The following is a 20,986-nucleotide window of genomic DNA, read 5'->3' as shown; positions in this document are numbered from 1 at the left end:
TTGTTCATTTAAATATTCGAATGAGTGATTAAAGTTAAAAATAAAATGTGTAATAACTTATCAAATAAATAAGGTTTGGTTTGTAAGAATGACGTCAAAATTGGAAAATATGTGTTGATATACAATGCATATTCCCCGTTTTCGGATATACACCCATTAACACTTTTGCACGTTATCCAATATGCTTTGATTTCACAAAGATAAAAAGGGAAGGTGAATAGAAACTAAGATAATACTTATTTTTTTAATAAACCGATATTATGCAGCAAATCTTCGCACTTAAACAAAATGGTGCAATTCAGAAAATAAATCAACACCTGCAAAACTTAGCAAAAAAGGAAAACGAGTAACAAAGAACTCCTAAGAAAATATTCTTTTAGCACACTACACATCATCCCTTTGAGAAGTAAAATAATCCGAATGAGCAATTATGGAATTCTGAAAGTAAAGTATATGGTTCTCAGGACTACATGATAAAACTAAACATATAGGGTTGAAGTGTACAAGAAGGAGTAAGCCCACAGTCTTAAAATAATTAACTTTTACAGAAAGTTCGTATATTGCGTATATGTTTAAACGCCCAACAATATCGCATAGCATAACTTTATTTCACACGAATGTACGGAAACAAAAAAAAATTGCAAATGTAATAGAAATATGCAGAAAGACAGTAGTTGCGGATGTTAACAAAACATGCAAAAGCAGGTCGAAAATTCGATTCAGAATTAAATTATTAATTTAAAATAGAATTTCAATCCATTCAATGCCTTTAATTTTCACCCGTCACCTCCTCATCTTTTTGATAATTGTTCAAGAAGGAACTATAGATATTAAATCCTAATAAATATATCGCCGAAATTTCTGTACTTTCAATTTTGTGGCCAAGCGTTAGGCAAAATGAGAGCTTGATGACATGACATCCATTAATTCATCCATCTAGGATGAAAACCAATGTTTGACCAAAATCTCAGTTTTTTTAATGTTTAATCTGAAAGCCAAATCTTTAATTTTATGCCTATGATAATTAGAAAGAAAATTAATGACAGTTTAAAAGAACATAACAACTGAAAATGAATTATCAGTGGCATCGAATAAATTTCAAACTATGAGTGCATTTAATAGTTAATACAGATTATCGCCAGGTTATAACTTCTTCTTTGTTCGACAAAAATTCTATCAAATCTATGTCAATACTTTTTTTCTCTTGTCCTACACCTTCTTCTGGGAAACCTTGAGGCGAAGTTGTTACCGATGGCCAAAGGGTTGTCATTCTAACAGAGAAGAAAGCGTGACATTCTCTGGATAGCACAAGACATGAGGTCAGTTTGAACCACCCATCCCGTGTCTTCCAGTAGATGTCGCCTTCTTATTGATTGAAGGCCCTCACACTTCCAACAGTAGCAACAAAAGAAGACGAGAGAGGTTCTTTCGAGCCAGAATTAATGTCCCCCTAGCAAAGGAAATATAATGAAAAAGAGGGAAAAGGAAGGGAAAAATATATTATTCTATGTCTCTTTCTTCCAAAGCAGTTTGATTTTTTTTTCTTTTTTGGAAATCCTTTGCTTGTGACATTTACAAATTGATTTACTTAGGAAAGAAAAGGCGAGTTATGGAAATATGAGTGACTGTCACTTATCATTTGGATTAATTGATTGGGTCGATACTTCATACCGCTTATATTCTTCAGGCATATTTGTTTGAGAGGGCTCATTGTTTAGATAGATATTCTCAAGGAACTATCAAAAGAATTTATGTTTTGGATATTTTACAAAGACATATAAATACAAATAAAGAATGGACCGGCAGATATTTTGATGGAGCTGCATATATTTTTCTAAAGATGTTTTAACACCGATAATCTTTCCTTATGGACTTAAAATGAATAAATAAGACTTTCTTGTTACATTATTACATCATTTCGAGTATGGGAATATGTTTCCAGACGCTTTTGTAATAAAGTATTATTTTTAAAACAATTAAAAACCTTTATACGATAAAATATCTGCTTGTTTAGTAAATTTGTTCTACTATCAAATATTTATAAATATTTCCTAGTTTTTAGTTTTAATTAAGTAGTAGTTTCGAAAATATCACTTAGTATATTTTCGAAAATATAATGCGTCATTTCTCCATAACATGCGAAAGGTATCATATGGTTGACTAGTTAGAACCTATTCCATTTAGTTCAAATGCGCTTGCATGTAATTTGGTATTATAAGCATTCAGAATTTATCTTCTCTAGGAAAAGATATCAGAATTATCAAGTGACATAGATGATAAAAGACATTTTCCAAATCTCAATTATGATAACAGGTCATGGAAGTCATTATTTTCCAGAATATCGAAATAAATGCCCTTATTATAGAAGTAGTGAAACATAGTTATGGCAAATTGTTGCTGAGATTTCAGAGATTTTTACATTAAATGACAGTATTACTTGTTGAAATACAAGTGACTCAATGTCTTGAAAACCAAATTGTTGATTGCTCCGTTTGCTGACTGCACTCTTCCGTCGTCAAATGACCTTTAAAATCATAACATTCAGACTATTCCTAATCTCATTCTATTTGTATTTTTTAGTGTATTAATAATTGGCGTAGAAACAGTTGTCATATTTTGAAGAAGTGTAACGGCAAAGAAGGATTGCAATTCACATTTTTATGTATATTTTTAAAATTAAGAATGATATGAACCGGTAGTTGTACGATATAGTTACTTGGAAGTTAACTCAAATGAATTAGTCCTATCTGTAGTCGTTTATCAGTAGTAAAATAAGTTCAGATATTTTTCCAAAGTTGTAAGGTACTAAAATAAGGAGTTTATTTTACAGATAAGGAAATAATTATTTTACTATCAGTAATGTATCTATTTATAAATAAATTATATATACATTTTTCGTTTATTATCAAGTAAAATAAGTAATTTTATTATGTATATTACACAACTGCATAAATACTAAAGTCTCAGAATTCTATGAAACATACCATTACGTAGAATTATTTTATCCCAAATCTGATCTGTATATAGATCATGTTATGTTGAATTTAGATCATGTCTAGATCTCCACTTAAGAAAACTCGTAATTACAGTCCAAGAGTTTCTTCTCCAAAATCAAAATCTTTTTTAACTATAAAAATATTTTAATTTTTTCTGCATTCATTCCTTTTCACGGTACGCTCAGACAAAGGAGCTATTTTCTTTGATGTATATCAAAGCTAACAATATAAGAAACTTCTAATAATAAAATAATTCTTTTTCTATGAGAAAAATACTAAGATAAATGAAGAAAAGTTATTGCTTTAGACAAGACAACTAATTTAGTATTACTCTAAAAAAATACTGAGATTTTTCAAAGTATTTTTCTAAAAGAAAAAAAAAAAAACATTTCTTTTATTCATTTTTTTTGGGTGGGAACGATATAGTAGTGCCTGATTTTTTTTCATTCTTAATTCAAATTTAAACTTTTGGAATTCTTCAATGAACTCGAAAGTGTTTTCTTTCCTGATAGTTTGTAATGGTTAATATGTTAGAAAAACATTTCTCAAAGTTTCGTTTTGCCCAGCCCCAAATCTACTTTAAACACTTCAAATTCAACCGGAAGTAAGTTCTTTGCCCTCCAAAAAGTGTCGGAATAATTGAAAACTTAACTATGAAATTTCTTTCTCCTAAAAAATGGAAAAATAAGGAAAAAAAGAAGGGAGAAATTGTCGAGTTACATTTTCTGAAGAGACGCATTGTCAACAATTATGAGATCTGAATAGAACTACTAGTAAAAAAGAATCCATTTCCCCATTAAAAAGTTTTTTTTATACATATTTCTTTACATTGAACTTATTTATAATATGAGAGAACAATAAAATATTTTCTTTCACAAACTAAGAAGATGAAAATTTGTTTCTAGAGCGTTAATGAAAATGTGCATCTGTTTGTCTTAAGAAATTTCTCATGATTGTTTTCTCATTATTTAAGAACATTAGTATAGTATTGGTATTTTATTAAATGTGATTTTCTATAATATAAGAACTATTTGTAGTAAATTTGTAGAACATTTGTAGCAACAAAGATCATTATCTTTGTTGCTACAAATATTTCATGCAGGATATTTCTTTTGTTCTTGCAGATAAAATTATGAAGACATGGCTCATTTCTTCATTAGGTTTATGTTTAAGGTGTACTTTTAATATATATTTTTTTAAATTTTGTTGAACTTAGAACTGAGGTTTAACTTCATAAGTAAGCACATTTTTTAAAGTGCTTTCATTTTCATAGATCGTTTCTTTGTATAATATAATTGGTCGTATAAAAAAACATTTTCTTCTTATCATTTGCTCTGCTTTTCCTCTCAAGTTTCTGATCACTCACACTCCACATGAACGTCTACTTTTCAATGGAAATATGCTGCCATCTGGGGTTAGGAAGGGGAACTAATCCTAACAACGATGAGAAAAAATATATTAACAGATATGAATTCAAGTTAATATTGCACTGCAATCCAATTCTGAACTATATTTAAAATTTCAAGCCTCTAGCTCATCAGGAAAATAGATTAAAATTAATTGCGAAATTTGCACCTAGCAGACAAACAAGGAATTACATAGAAAAAGAAAGCTTTTAAATTTGTGATAAAATAACCATCATGTATAAATCGTTTAAACTAATAAGACTTTTTACAACCAAACAAATGTACAAACTGAGAGAATGCAATGAGTTAAAAATTTTGAAAATTTCATATGAACAATGAATGCATAAAAAATAGTTCAAAATGAGAAACGAAATGAACAGGAAGAACAGAAAGAAAATACTAATGGGACAAAGGGCAATGCTTAAAATAGAAATCAGGAAATGCCCTCATCTTGCTCATAATGTATCACTCTTTTGCTAAGTAAAATCATCAATTCTTGAAATGAACAGTGCATTAATTGTTACACCATAATGAATGGTAAACTGACTGTCATTCGTGTTAAAAACATATTAATGTAGTTTATAAGTTCATTTGTTGATACCAATAAATGCAATATTATTTATTTTTAACAGCTCATCAGCTTCAAAAATTTCGGATTATAAATCAAGTAACAGTTTAGAGAATTTCCATTTGATATAATCGTGTAGTTTATTATAGTAAAATTTTGCAAAGTGCACAAATTTGAAAAATTTTACTACAATAAATTAAATTATTATCTGCAATCATTATAATGAAAAAAACTTGTTTTAGATATATAACGCAATTTATTATAGTAAAATGTTGCAAAGTGCCTAAATCTGAAAGCATTTTTTACATATAAATAGCATTCGAGTTTTTATTTCTTTGAAAATTTTATGTAATTTATTACATTATTTAATATTTAGATTTCCTTTTATTGAAGCTAATTGGGTAAAAATCGACAAAAAATTCTTTTGTTTTACGGGTTTAATTTTTTGGAGGACAGAATTAATGTGCAATTGTAAATGGAAATGTAATTGCGCCAATCATTTAGTATTTCAATATGAGTTATATCACTGTGTGCTATGACATGAAATCGCTTATCGATTTTCAAAGCACAAATGGATTCTAAAATTAAGCCAGAGTGCTATGTTATCTGTTCATGAATTCAGTTTAACAGATTAAGTGAGAAATTGTCTCGAGCTCTAAAGTTGCATCAGAAAAATAGATGCTTCATATGTGCAAACTAAACATGTTTGAATGGATTTTAGGATGAATTGAAAATAAATTTATAAGCTTTATTTCTTCGAGGACGAATTATTTTTAATTTTACAATTTTATTTATTTTCATTTTACATTTCCTCTTCTTTGATAGACAAACAAGAATTTAAAAAAATATATCGCCAAGAGTTCGACACAAATTACCAGAAACATTGAGTTATTTTCTTTTTAGTTCTTAGAGTTCCTATTAACTTTTATAATAGAAATATGTTGTTGGGAACAGCGGGAGTTACTTCAACAACCGAAATTAATTAAATTAAATTATATTTTTTTACTGTACTTCATAAATTTCCTCAACTTTTGTTCTTATTTAATTAGTGGAATATAAGTTTAAAGCTCCTTTATTTTGATGCTCAAAGACTATTAAATTGGGAAATACGAATGGTAAAAAATAAACATATGATTATTTTTTTTAAGTTTGTGGAATTCTTCTTATATACAAGAAATTGCTTCAAAAAGGAATGATTTTTCTTCATTAATTTTCCTTGAATGTTAAGTTTTTATTTGATTTTTCTAGTAATTAAATTTGAGATGGCGGCATTACGATAAAAAATATTCCATTTTGATTTATAACACATTTGCATTTTTGTTAATGACAATAATAGAAGAAAAATAATTTAATCGTAAAGCAAAATTCATTTTTTTTCGATATTTTTTTTTCTAATTTCAAAATATATCATAATGAATTCAAATTACTTCAGGCTACACTGAATTAATTTAGATTATATTTTTGAATTCTTCAAATTAGAATAAATAAAAGAGAATTTAAATTAACGATTTCTTGGAGCTATAAAATAAGTAAATTTAATTACCGTTTTTATTTGGAAAATAACTTTTTATACTTTTGGTAGTAGAATAACTATCTTCTTTTCTTTTCAATGACTTCTGTTATTTCAAAAAACAAGAAATCGGATATAGCCTAAGGGCATATTGCAAATGATTATCATCAATGGTATGGTAATTTTCTTGGAAAAACAGAGTTAATTTAGTGTTGAATGCAAAACACTTTTTTTATCGAAAACTAGAAAAAAGTCAGCATGTCTCAGTTTTTTTAAAGAAAGCCTAGGAAAAGAAGAGAAATAGAACTATATAATATATACTACAAACGATTATTTCATTGCTAGAATATTATCGAATTATTGCTAGAATATTATCGAATTATTGCTAGAATATATTTAAAATAATTACAAACTCAAAACTCAAAAAATTTCTTCCATTTCAGTTTATTAAAAACTGCATTTTGCTCACTTATTAGACTTAAAAATCATTTCAACATTTTGGTAAAATTGAAAAGTAAAATTGAATTGAATTGGTAAAATTAAATCAATTTTTTTTAAAAAAATTGAAAGATTTCTAAAACGTTTTTTCTAGAGCGTGATTTTCAAATCCTAATTTTGACTAATCTCAACAATTTATGTTGCCAGTTAGTAACTTAAATATAAAGGAATCCACCTTTGTTTTCCACTTGCCAAGAGAAATTTTATCATAACGCAGGGGTTCCTTTACAGGGAATGTTTAAAAATAAATTGATAGCCTTTCACTTTTTAAACATTTAATATTTAAAATTTCAATATTAATGATAAGTTCCTTATTTCATGAGATTAAAATGAAAAATTTCATATTTTAAAAGGCATTCATTGTTTTGAAGCGTTTTATTTCCCCCTTGAAATCGAATTAAAAAATTATAATACAATTTATTTTTATTCTTCTGCAATGATATTTCAACTCTTTAAAAATCAAATAACGTTTTGAATTAATTATTAATTCAAATCTTATCTTATCTTACTAGTTCATATCTCTAAATAATATTTAAAAGAACATTGAAATTTCTGCTTTTCAATTGTGAAATAATAATTATTTTCTTCATTTTACCCTACTGTGTGCGAAAAATAAAGTCTATCTAATCGAGAGTGTAATATAGCTGAATCAACACTTGAAAGTATCGAAAGTACTCTTTCAGAGATCAATGGCTGAACAAACGTTTCCCTCTTCCAAGACAGAGAGTTGTTCGATCTTATATAAAAGAATAACAGACCAGACGGAGCATTTTCCTTGATGAATTCTTTGGGAATATTATTTGTAGCAATGAAGATGTTGGTTAGAATTTCCCGCTGTTATTTTTAGTTCTTGACCTGTAAGATTTACCAAAATATACGACAACTTAAAAGACAGATAAGTCATGAGTCACATGAAAGCTAAAATTTTAGTAGCAATCATATATAAAAAAGATGAGAAAATTTATGCAACAATGATAAAACAAATGCAATGTTTTTAGTAAATAGCATTAAATAAAGCTATTTTTTTCTTGAAGTTCGTTTATTTAAAAATATATTGATAAAATTATTAAAATTATATGGAGCAAAAACAGGAAAAATAGAGACCTTTCATTTGATACAAAATAACTAGAGACACTAAATATAACTAACTGGATGGTCTCCCCCAAACTTTCTTGTATGGTCTCTAATAAAAAATGCTATGCCAGAGAGCATCTTGAATGGCATTGGCTTACAATAATTATAAAATATTTCCCTTTGGCATGAATTTAACGTTTTTATTGAATCTATCGTACCACACTTGGCGACTTATTTGGCGTTTAATGTCCGGCACGCAGTAAATAAAAAGCAAGAATCGAATTTGTATTTTAAAATCATTTTTTCCAATCGACAGAAGCAGAAATTTGTTAAAAATCTACACTTGTAGTCACAAAATAACATACCCAATTTAATATATTTAAAATATTGCGTTTTTGGGTTATCGCGTTTATATGTTTCTGCACGTACAAACTGACAGATGGTCACCCTGTCACAGGATTTGGCTCAAAACTTGACATATGTCTATACTATAGAGTATAAGTGTGTGTGTGTGTGCCGCATTTCAACCATCCAGCTATTTTCGTTTTTAGTTATTACGTTAACTTATATTCGAACAGCCGGACACACAGACTTCTTTTCTGAAAGAAATTTGCTCAAAATTTGATAGAACTCTACAAATTTCATTGTAAAGACCGTATCCCAAATTTCTTGTATTTAGCTCAAAGCTTTTTTGAGTTATCTTTGCCACAGATAGACAGAACGTAAATTTTCCAAAAATGTGTTTTTCGAACTCAAAGAGATCTGAAACGGGGAGATTCGTCAAAATTTCGAGTTCGAATTTTTATTTATTTATTTATTATTATTATTTGACGATTAGAATGCGTTCCCTATACTGCGTATATGAAAAAGCAAAAAAAGATACATTTATTGAATCACATAGAAAATAAAAACAAAAACTGGTAACAAACTTTAAATTACTGGAGATAATCTTTTAACCTCTATGTTGAAATATGCTTTTCCAATATTTGAGCCTTAAATGATTTATTGTAAGCACTGATTACAGACAACAAAATTGGCAGCATACATTCCCGCCAATGGCGAATACCAAAGTTCTGTTTCGATTTCATTATGTTTCGATACAATATGTCCAACGAACCATACTGAAGTCACACCACCGCACCAATAAGCTTTTGTCACTAATTTTAAGATAAATTGAATCAATTTTCTATCCAGAGGGGTGCACCGAAGTCGATAAATCCCATCTAAACCATCTGGCAACACCGCAAAGAGTTGCGAGTTTTAGTAAAGGGTAATTCCGAAAAGCAATTTTTCTCTGCCAACTGTTGGCGGAATGTTAATTGAATTTTTGTCACCGCTTCCTGTGGCGAGCCATTTAAAACTCTCCAGTTTGCGCCAAACATGTGGGACTTTTGGATTGCTGTTTTTATTTTCAGAGGAGGCTAAGGAGTCTGTGAGATTTGCATAATACAGCATGCAAAATTAATTTACTTTCACCGTGAAGCTGGCTAATGTGATTAATGGATGGAAATAATTTAAGTGGTTACTGTTATTTTGGAGGGGTAGGATTAATTTTAAATATATAGAATATCTTGAGAAATTATTAAGGATAATTTAATTGCAAAACACTTCAGGAATATTGAAGTGGTTTTATATAATCAGGTATAAATTTGTGAATTAAATTAAAAGAAGATTATACATGGAAGACAAAGTAATGTTTATTTTTCAAGATTGCAGTAATATCCCTTACAGAGTTGCAGACGAAAGAAATCTAAACCACAAACCAATTAAATAAAAACATGCTTAAACACCTCGCACAAAAAAATTAGAAAATTTCCTTTAAATGGTAAAAATAGAAAATAAATTACATAAAAATAATTCTTCTTTATCATCATTCCTAAAACCTTTATCACCATTTAGCTCCATACCATGACAGAGTAGAAGATAAAATTTTTCTTTAGATCTGAAAAGAAAATACAAAAAATCGTCTTCAAAATAATCAATTTAAAATAAATGAAGAAAGTTAATTCGATCTTTCTTGTTTTAAATTAGAGAAAAAAATGCAGTTATTTTGGCAAAAGTCTGAAAAAAAATTATAATAATAATATCGAATGTAGCATTTTATTTTTAATTCTTACAATTTTTTTCAATAAAATGTGTTTAAAAATGTTCTTAAAATTCAGAAAATTATTTTATATACACACTTTAGAACAAACATCGTCGGCGTCCTGGTATAGGAGTAGCACGTCTTTTCCGTTATTAGGGCGTCCTGGGTTCGAGTCCCGGTTCGGGCATAGTTGTTCTTCATCTGTTCTATCTGTGAGATGTGTGAATGTGCCCCCCACCTCTGTCAAAAGGGGTTGTGCAATCGATTGTGATGCATGAGTAGCTAAGACGTGCTTTTGGCCCTAGTTGGCGCTTTGAAAAATAAGAGACGCTGGCTTCGTTTGCTAGCTTGACCATGGAACGTGTCATTAGAAACAGCAACAAACTTCATCAAAACAATCATCATTCATTAAAAATGATGATCGCCATCATGACAAACTTTATCAGACGAATAGTAATCACCATCGAAACAAATAATCACTTTCATCATGACAAACTTCATAAGACAAATAGTGATCATCATCGTGGTCGTTTTTTCTCATGTCCAATTATATATTTATTATCTATCTTATGATGACCATCAGAAATGGATTTATTATTATATGCGAACATTAAATAGCAGAAATATTCCACACAAAATTAACAATTCAAAAGTTGAGATGCATTGAATCACTATTACTATTAAATGTAAGTCAAATTTCGCCGTTGTAAATGCGATAGATAATTTGATAATTCTTTTCATGAATATAGATTCTGTTGTATTCATTTTTTAACCTTCCATGTATTTCCATTCAGATAAAGAAAGAAAAAAAGAGAGAAAAAAAAACACATATTATTTTATGAATAACGGGGGTACTATGACCCCTCCACTTTTAAAATTAAAACAGATAATAATAAAAAAAATCAACCATCGAATTATTTCTAAGCCAGAAACTTTTAAAGCTATAAAAGGAACTTCTAGAGGAGATGCTAGTTTCCGTCCACATTCTGAGTGAGACATCAACTCATTAAATGCACCAAAACTGTGTTTTTTCCCTAACTAAAGATATATAGCACCTCTGGCTACCGTATCTCGCTTTTGCTCAACAAACAGTGACAGAGCTTAACCATATTTATGTTACTTCCGCGTATTGCCTGCAGGAATGCTTTACCCAGACCGTGCTTCTCAGAGTTATACCAATAATGGCACTGTCTGTTTACCTTTTTTTGCCCGGCCAACTTCTTCAGTAGAGCTTGGTTATCAATCTTGGGCGCTATATACCAAATGCGTTTCTCTCTCTCTCTCCCGCTACTGTTGGGTTTTTTTATGTTTTTTTTCCCCTTTCACCTTACTTCTGGTGCTCCTTTTTTATGTTTTTTTCCCTTTAGTCCTCAGCATTTTTTTTTCTTATCTGTTTTCGATCTTTTGATCGATCATGAGAATAATGTGATGCTTCCAAATGTTTATAAAGGCGAAAAAAAGATGCATTTTCGTGAGTTTTTTTCCCCTCTTCTAGAATGCTTTTTTTTTTTTTAAGTTTATTTCGTAAAACGGTTCATATCATTCTTTTTGATTTTTTTGATTTTTGGTCAGACTGAAATTAGATTTAACAGAGAATAGACAGAAAGTTGAGCAAGGAAACAAATGTCGGATTGTTCCGTATTTTGCATGAAGTTTTTTTTTCCTTTGCAACCGTAACATTCAAACTTATTTATTGCTCACATATACTTTCTCAACTTCAATTTACGTGCTCACCATTTTAATGCAGATATATTTAGGCTGTCAGATTATATTCATATTAAGAGTTGCGAATATAATAGGACATTTAAGCAAACAAAAATTACGGATAGAACCGAGTAAAAAAATAATTGACGTCAACAGACATAACAATGATCTGACAAATGAACGGATGAAAGCCAGGCAGACTAATAGAAGAAAGACAAATATATATTTTTTCTGTATATTTGCTATTTAAAATTTGTTACTGGCAGAATGCGACGGCTGATGCAATCAAGATATAAAATGGTCTTCCCACTTTAACGTGTTTAATTTTAAGGGTTTTTATTTATTTATTTATCTTTTGTTTTAAGTAAGGCCGGGATAACCTGGTTGGTAGAGAGTCGGATTCGCGTCCCTTATGTTGCGAGTTCGAACCCCGCGGGCCAAAGATTCCCCGCGTGCTTGGTGGCTGACGCGCGTTAAATCTGTCGTGGTCCCAAAGTCCTCCATGTCGAGAGTAATACCCTTTGGGGGTACTGGATCAGGGGTGATCATTTTCTAATCCAGGTCTAAATTACGATCTGTGGTTGAATAAATGAAGTCGGCGCCGTAAAAAGGGTTGTGACGTGTGTGTAGCTAAGTCGTTCTCTTGGCCCTAGATGGCGCTACTATAGAAACAAGAGGCGCTCCTCTTCAGGCTTAAATCGGATGTCTCCGGACAGCGGGCCTGCTCATGGAAAATTCCATAAGAAACAACAAAAATTTTTAAGTTGGGAAACTGTGCTGAGAAATTCATTCACTGAAATGTAAAGAAAATAGGCCAAGTCAATGAAAAGTTGCCATCAGACAAAAGCCAGATAAGTATTATTTCTTTAAGTTGCCTGAAGTAAAATCATATGGGCCTATTATAGTCACAATGTTTAATACAAATGTCACATTTAAATGTCACATGTAATAAAAGGTTTAGATTTGACAATACTTGTAAACTAATCGTCTGAAAATTCGTCTGCTGAAATATATAGGGATGGAGGCAATGCAAACAAGATTTGGAAGAAAAAAATAGACCCCTAGAGTTGGATTGAGTAATCAGATTCATTGCCAAAGAAGGATAGATAGACATTCTTTCCGCAAATTACATATTGTAAATTTCGCTACATGCAGGATACAAAGGCTATTCTTTCCAATTGGCATGCTAATATTTTTAGACAGGAATATTTAACGTAAATTCTCCATTGCTAATTCATTCACTGTTATATAATGGGAAGACTCTGTTCCTATAGAGAGTTGCCAGCAGACAGACAAATGTTCAGTTGAATAATAAAAGAAATAGAATTTCTTTCGGTAAAATATGCAATATAAAATTCCTTATGCGCATAATGCGACACAAAATTGCAATAGCATTCAAATCAGACGAATTAAGCATAAAATATTATTATAGTGGTGCAGCTTTTTGGTAGAAGTTCAAAAGTATAACTTTCGCATTTTTGTATGCGACGTTTAAATAAATAATTGCAATCATTAAAAAATGATCTCGATCTTTTGACGAATACCTGCAATTAATAATTTCCTGGGAAAGAAAAACATATTTTTAGTATGCCTGTCTATCTATAAACACTATAACTCAAAAACACTTTGGTTATTTCATCAACTACGAACTCGATATCCCCCAAACGCAAAGAGTTGATTAAATACATATTGGCACACATATTTTCCATCTAATATGTGAATTCTTATCACATTTTGAACCAAATCTATAAAAGATAGATCTCTGTTGGAAACAGAGTGGTTTGAATCAATTGAATTCGTTGTTTTACATTGTGACTACAACTGTTATTCCCCATCAAATATTGGTTTCATTCCATGGACAAAAAGGCGTTCCAAACGTACATTCGCATGATAAATTCAGTAAAGTTGTCAGATTCACGCCAAATATCTATATTTCGTTACTATAGATTGTTAATTCCGTGCTGGGCATATACTACCTAATCCAGGGTTCAAAAGTTTATACAGGGATAGGAGGATATGAGCTTCATTGGAAAGTATGCAAGAAAGTTTTGAGAAAATAATATACTATTCTTCTAAGTATACTAAGTATACTATAAAAATATACTAAGTAGATTTTTATTTCCAACGAATGAGAAAGACAAAATAATATACTATTCTTCACAAGATTAAGAAAAGTTCAACGATTTATTCTATGTATTTGGATAATCTCGATAAAAAGACACTATCGTTTGTTTGGAAGGACATGGTGATGCCACAGAAAAAGTCATTTTGTGTGCTGCAGTTTGGAAAGAATGGTTCAATTGTTGCCTTGTGGTATGAATTTATTTTCAGTTTAACAACCTCGTCATAATCAGATTTATAGTTGGTACAAAATAATTTTAGAACACAGATGCATATGCAAAGGAAAAAGCACTGGTCATTCTCATACGACACATTAAAATGTTAAGTGTATCGAATGTAAATATTTAGTATATCAGAGGAAATCTAGAAGGAGAAAACGCAGAAAGCTTGCAATTTCACAACCAAATATTTTACATGTGCTTAAAACATATGACTGCGAATCCTCAATCACAGAGAAAGAATTGTTGCAGCAATAAGTTCAGGAGCCAGGGACTTCAAATGTAGCTTCCGATTCGACTTTCCGATTGCTTTATAAATGGAACTCACTCATATTGCATGCATTGAAAAGAAACTTAACGTTTATTTATCTGTTGCCATTCATTAGGAATGAACATTTTAAATCTACCGCTTTTTTTAATAACAATGTATTTCGAATGTGAATTAAATTCTGGATTAAAATAGAGCATTTAAACAAAAATATGAAGCGGTTTCTAAAGTGTAATAACATTAGTAAATTACTTACCAATGCAGTTGTAAAATTTTAATTAAAATACTATCATCTATTAACATTTAGGATACCATATTTTCTTACTTTCGATACTACTTCAGGAACTGCAAATTGTGAAAAATACAAAGTTAAATTAAATTTAGGGATAAGGATAAAATAAAGTAATGTAGGTGGTTATTCAAAGAAGGCAAAGTCTTCTTTGCATACAGAGTTATTTTCATGTCCAGTTACTTTTTATTTAAAAAAAAAAATGTTCATGAATTATATGAGCTGTAGCTTTCGTAAACTTATTTCTTTCACACAGAAATAAAATAATCTAAAAATATTGCATTTTAACTCTATAAATTTCATTCGGCAATGCCTTTTCAAAACTTACTTTCTTTTCTGTTATTTATTTATTTATATTGATAATAGGCTTGATTTGATAGAAGAATATTATGATAAATAAACCTGCATTCTGAACATTCTTACGTATCTTCATATTACTATGCCTCAAATATTGAAAAAAATATGCTGAAAATAGTATTTCAAAATGTTTGATTGCAGAATATTAAAAAACATTATTATTATACATGCTAGAGATATAATTCACATAATTTTGAAAATGATACAAAACATATGTGCGAAATTTTTCCCTTCCTCAGCAAGTTCTCAACGTATTTATTGATATAAATGATCAGAAATGCTTATTTTGCGAATCATGAAGCGAAAATAATTTAAAATCGCTGAGTCGACGATTTGGCAGTATGGATCATGAGAATAAAACCGTATCTGATTAAAACGGATACAACTGAGAGTTCCTTCTTTGTTGATTTATTTTTATATACATTGCCAGTTTAAAAACGGAAACATATATTTTTTTAGAGAAATGGTTCCGAGTAAAAAAGTACTTTTATGATGTCGGCATGTGAAAGTTTTTGAACAGTTTGCAGAAAAGTTTTTTTCGTAGAAAAGATTCAGATTTGTCTTCATAAAGATATTATAATTAGATTTGTCTTCATAAAATGCTTTTTACCTTCCTACTGCTTAAAAATACTAAATGATAAATGAAATTTTGTTCAAGGATGTCAATTATTTCTTGATTGGATGATTGAATAAAGAATTTCTTTTATGATGCAATTTAAATTTCGTTTACTTTTAAATTAAATGATTTCTAAATTTATTTCTGAGGAAATGAAAATAAACAACTCCCAACCAATGCAAAATTTCAGACAAATTTCAATGTTAATTAATAAACATAAATTTTTGGATATTAAAATGTCTTTTTATCGCATCCATTCAAATAAAGTTAATAACATGTGAATTTTACCTTAGTTGAGCTGGCGTCCTGGCATAGGGGTAGCTCGTCTTCCCCGTGATCTGGGCGTCCCGGTTTGGGCATGGTTGTTCTTCTGTTGTTCTATCTGTGAGATGTGTGAATGTGCCCTCCTGTAAAAGGGGGTTGTGCAAGCGAATGAATGATGCATGAGTGGAAAAGTCGTACTCTTGGCCCTAGTTGGCGCTGCTATAAAAAATAAGAGACGTCCCCCTCAGGCTTAAATCGCTGTCTTCGTAACAGCGGGCTTGTCAGTGGCAAGTGCCATAAGAAACAAACAAACAAACTTTAGTTGAAACACCATGGTACCTGTTTTAAAATGTTCGATAAAATGTTTGTTTGAATTTAAATGAATATAGCGAGTTATAATAATGACGTTTGAAGCAAAAAAAAAATTTATATATATTTTTATAATATCGAATACAATATTTAATGGTTGAATCACATAAGTTTCAAAAATTTTGTAGGCGTAATGACTGTGAAATGAAGTTTAAATTCATTGATATATTAAATTTATTAAAAACTTAATGGTTTTTCTAAGTGCTTGTATTCATTTTTGAAAGAACCATACGTCTGATTCACCAAGAATAACTGCTTACAAAACATATCACAATTTCTTTTTGGATATCTATTACATTAAACCTAAGAAATTGAATTCCCTGCTGCAAACCCAACCTATTTGCAGTCAAGATATTTTTTTAGTGTTCATCACTTTCTAAAACCTCCCAAGAGCTCTGTCCTCAGCCAACCCACAATAAAATAAGGAACACAGTCTCTGGGGCCTTACCTTCTACCATTACATTTATATTTGTGCTTTTATCTGCTGAAGTGATAGCCCCTATTTCTTCCAACAACTGCTAGCCGTGATCGATTTGTAAGAAAGTAATATAGGAAAGTTTTTTCTCTAAAGGGAGCAATGAATGGTGGTGTGTGAAAAAATGAGTGTCCTGTGTCCTGCAATGGGCAGGACATAAGATTGCTCTTGAGATGCTTCCTTTTCATCGCATGGAAAGGGAGCAAACTAAATCGATATTCTATCCCACATATTTCATTTTCCCATTTCGTGAGCTATAGGAATATATTTTTTCCAGTTATCGGCATTTCTGTGGAATATATTCTTAAAGTATATATTCCACAGAAGTAGTGAATCTGAATTTCGGTGCGAGTAGTGAATTTGAAAACACCGACAATGCAGCAAGCTTTTCTTAAAACATACGATTTGTTGTTTGTATGAAAAACTCAGAAACAGCGTTTTCGTATAAAAAACAAAAAATTCAAACGCTTTCAAAATATATCTACTAAACAAGGCGACTTTATTCCTTGGTTGAGTATATTAATGTGTTTTTACTACAAGGCTGTAGAAGAGAAGAATTAAATTTAATCATTTAAAAAATAATTTAATTCTTTATTTTTTTCAATTTGTAGCGTTTTATTAAAACACAGAATTTTGTGTAAAGAAAATATTTAAAATTGCTTTATTGGTAGAAGTCAAAAGAGTTAATTATGAATAACTTTTAGATGGGGGGATTTTTTTTTCAATGAATTATGTGTTCCAGCTTTTGATTGGACATTTACTTGTGGGACAACTTATCGATTAAGAGATACTAATAATTGCAAAGATCAAATTACGAACTGACATTCAAGCTCAACTCATATAGAAGAATGCAATAAATACATTTATGAAAAGATTTGAGAAAAATACAGTTTATACAAATAAAACTGATTTAGAATTGAATGCGAGTTGTAAAACTATGAAAGTTATGAATGAAATATATATAGTAAAAGAAAAGTTCAACATGTGGCTGCCGCACTAATAATAAAAAAAGTTAATAAATGCAAGAAGTTTCAGAGCCAGCATGATAATAAAAACATTAGCAAAATAACATTTTTCGAAGAAAGCTTACTTTTTACTGAAGGGCATTACTGCGCAAAATTGATATCATATATTTAGCAAGCTTCAAACATGTGCCTGAACTGTTAAAAATCTTTCAAAAACCTATATTAGTGTAAAGGCCCTAATTGAGTTTACTTGCTTGAAAAGCCCTCTACAAAGGATTAAAAATTTAGAATAATAGTGATAATAAACAATTTAATAATACCTTCTTAAGCTTAGTAAAGTAATAGAAACCTGTAAAAACTACCAAAAGGACAAGAGACCAAAAAATACAAATATTTTATATAAAATACATGTATATAAATAAAATTACATAATCAGAAGTGTTTGTAAGTATCCTTATAAAAATGAATTCACAATAAATATAAGAAAGACAACTACTAAATATTAATTAAAAATTAAATATAAATAAGAATAAAATTCCTCTGCAATTAGTATAAAATTCCCAACAACTGTGTTATCTTCACGATAATGGTCGGCAATCAGAATATCGAACAACATCGTATTGATATCATATAATTTTGTCCATCAATCGAGAAAATCCTGTAATGTTTTGGTGGATGAATGAATAAATTTAAATATGAATTTAAAATATGAATAAAATGCCTTTGAAATTCATAGATAAAGAGTAAAAAAAAAAAAAAAAAAATTCTGGAATTACATCCAGACGAGGTTACATCCAAAAAAGAATTCGGTATTTCAGTAAAATGCAGACAATTATTCCAAACTGTTGTTGTTGTTTCTGATGGCACTTGCCATGGACAAATCCGGTGATTTCGAATTCAGCGATTTTAAGCCGGAAGAGAGCGGCTCTTGTTTTTAGTAGCACCAACTAGGGCCAAGAGTACGATTTTGCTACAAACGCATCACATTCGCTTGCACAGCTCCTTTTTACAGGGGGGAACATTCACACATCTCACAGATTGAACAGATAAAAAACAACCATGCCCGAACCGGGACTCGAAGCCAGGACGCCCCGATCACGGGGAAGACGCGCTACCCCCACGCCAGGACGCCGGCATTCAAAACTGTACCAAGCAAAATTGTTTCTATTTCATTGGTAGAGTTATATCAAGAAAGAAAATTGGTCGTTTACTTTCACAGATCTAATCCTATTGAATATACCATCTTGGATATTTTAGAAGTTTATGAAAATAGCAAACATTACAAAAGATTAGATTCGCTTAAAACTTCTATACTGCATAAATATGAAAAAAAAAAAAAACTCTTAAAAATATTAATGGCCCAGTTGGACAATGGCTTAAGAAATTATTCTTGGCCATTGATAAGGATTCGAATAAAATTCTTGGCTATTGATAAAGATTAATAAAATTATAAGGATTAGAAAAGATTTTTATTTGTGATGCTCATCATAATGGTGCACTTCTCATTTGCTGTTTTATAACTGCAAAATGAGATGTCTCAATATTTGTAACAATATTTAGTTTTATTCACGTTGTTAATAAAACTATCATCTTCCAGCAAGCAGAATGAATGATGTTGATGAAGCTATGTACTGATTCTAGAAAAATATTGCATCTTAAAATATTATTGATATTATTAGCACAAGATTCTGTACGATACCTATACGATGTGTAGATAATCTATACTAGATGATACCATGACTATAATACTAGATAATATCATGAAAATACTATAACAATTTTATATGGAATTTTCGGATAATCGGCAACTATTCAGTGCCAGTGCTTTATTATGTAAATACGCATGCTTTCCAATAAGCAAATGAGCAAAACAAAACCAAAAATTCTTCTTTTTTATGTGACTGGATATTTAATTTGTGGCAGATTTGCGATAAGCGAGGATAGAACCTGAGACCTTGGGGTTCGCTGCCGAGTAACAAGACCACAATACAAAAGCTGTTGCTCGCGTTTTGTAGCTGTCAACTGGCTTATAAGCTTTCACCACAAATTGTATGACGCTCACATTCTATGTAACGTAAAATATTGTTACGAACCTGTGATGCGGCTTCCCAGCATAGATGGTTCCATAGGAGGTCCCAGATCTTGGCGACCATTTGGCGACGAATTTGGTGACTTTGGCGCAAAAATAGATTATACCCGAAACATCTAGAATGTTCCCGATCCGTCCAGTAGGAACCGAGTTACGCCTCGAACGTTCCTGATTGGTTGAGAGGCTTCTAGCCCCGCCTCCTGAGACCTATAAAAGTAAGCAGCCGCAGCTGCCGAGCAGTCGTGAACCAGATCGGAGAGTCGTAGTCGAAAACGACAGAGTGAAGAACAGGTCTTCCAGGGACTAACGGAGCAGCGACGGAGTCGAGCTGCTGTTGTGTGCTGCCGTGTATGCTGCTGTGTATGCTGCACGTCTCGGCTGAAGATAATCGTCTTCTGTGCTGTATATAGTTGTCGTCTTTGTGCTGTCCTGTGTGTCTTCGTTTAAATAAACGTCGTTGTTTTATTTTCTACTGCCGCCTGATGATTGAGCGTTCTTCACACGATATAACTTAAACTTTCCAAACGAACCTCGGAAATTTCGTAACAATATTATATACACATTTTCAAAAGAATAGTATTGAGCAATCCTTTCTGTAAAAACTAGTTTATTGTGTTAATAGTCAATGAATGATATTGTTTTGTTGTGGTAGTTAACTGTTGTGGTAGTCTCATTTTTTCTTTGGAAACGAATATTGTGTTTAAGCTGTTTTCTTATAATTAACAAAAACTGCTAAATATATTAGAATGCATTATAATGATACTTCCTATTTATTTCATTTGCAATCAAATATATTTCATGAAATATTGAAAACAATCGTTAATTTATGACAGAAACTGAAATCAATCCTTTGAAAATCATCAAATTAATAAAATCCTAACAATCGAGAGGTCCGTCACAAAAATAACATATTTAAAAAAAAAAAAAATTGGAATTTAAATGGTTCTCCTACAATATTTCATCACTGATCGAATCTAAATTGTTTAAAAAATCGTAGATGAAAACTTTAATTAAACAATTTTTTTTCATGGAAATTACCCGACCCTCTTCTCCATTAAGTTAATAAAGCTTCAAGAATATACAAACAAGATAATATCACTTACTGAAAACTAG

At 30.5% G+C, this 20,986-nt stretch overlaps 1 protein-coding gene across 1 annotated transcript in view; it reads left to right on the top strand.

The window, feature by feature from the left end:
* The window catches only part of LOC129984425 (metalloprotease TIKI1-like), a 261,041-nt gene that overhangs the window by 34,469 nt on the left and 205,586 nt on the right, over positions 1-20,986 (top strand). The window lies entirely within an intron of this gene.

This window comes from Argiope bruennichi, chromosome 9 (genome assembly GCF_947563725.1).
Source record: "Argiope bruennichi chromosome 9, qqArgBrue1.1, whole genome shotgun sequence".
Lineage (NCBI taxonomy): Eukaryota > Metazoa > Arthropoda > Arachnida > Araneae > Araneidae > Argiope > Argiope bruennichi.
This window is presented reverse-complemented; position numbering and strand designations above follow the sequence as displayed.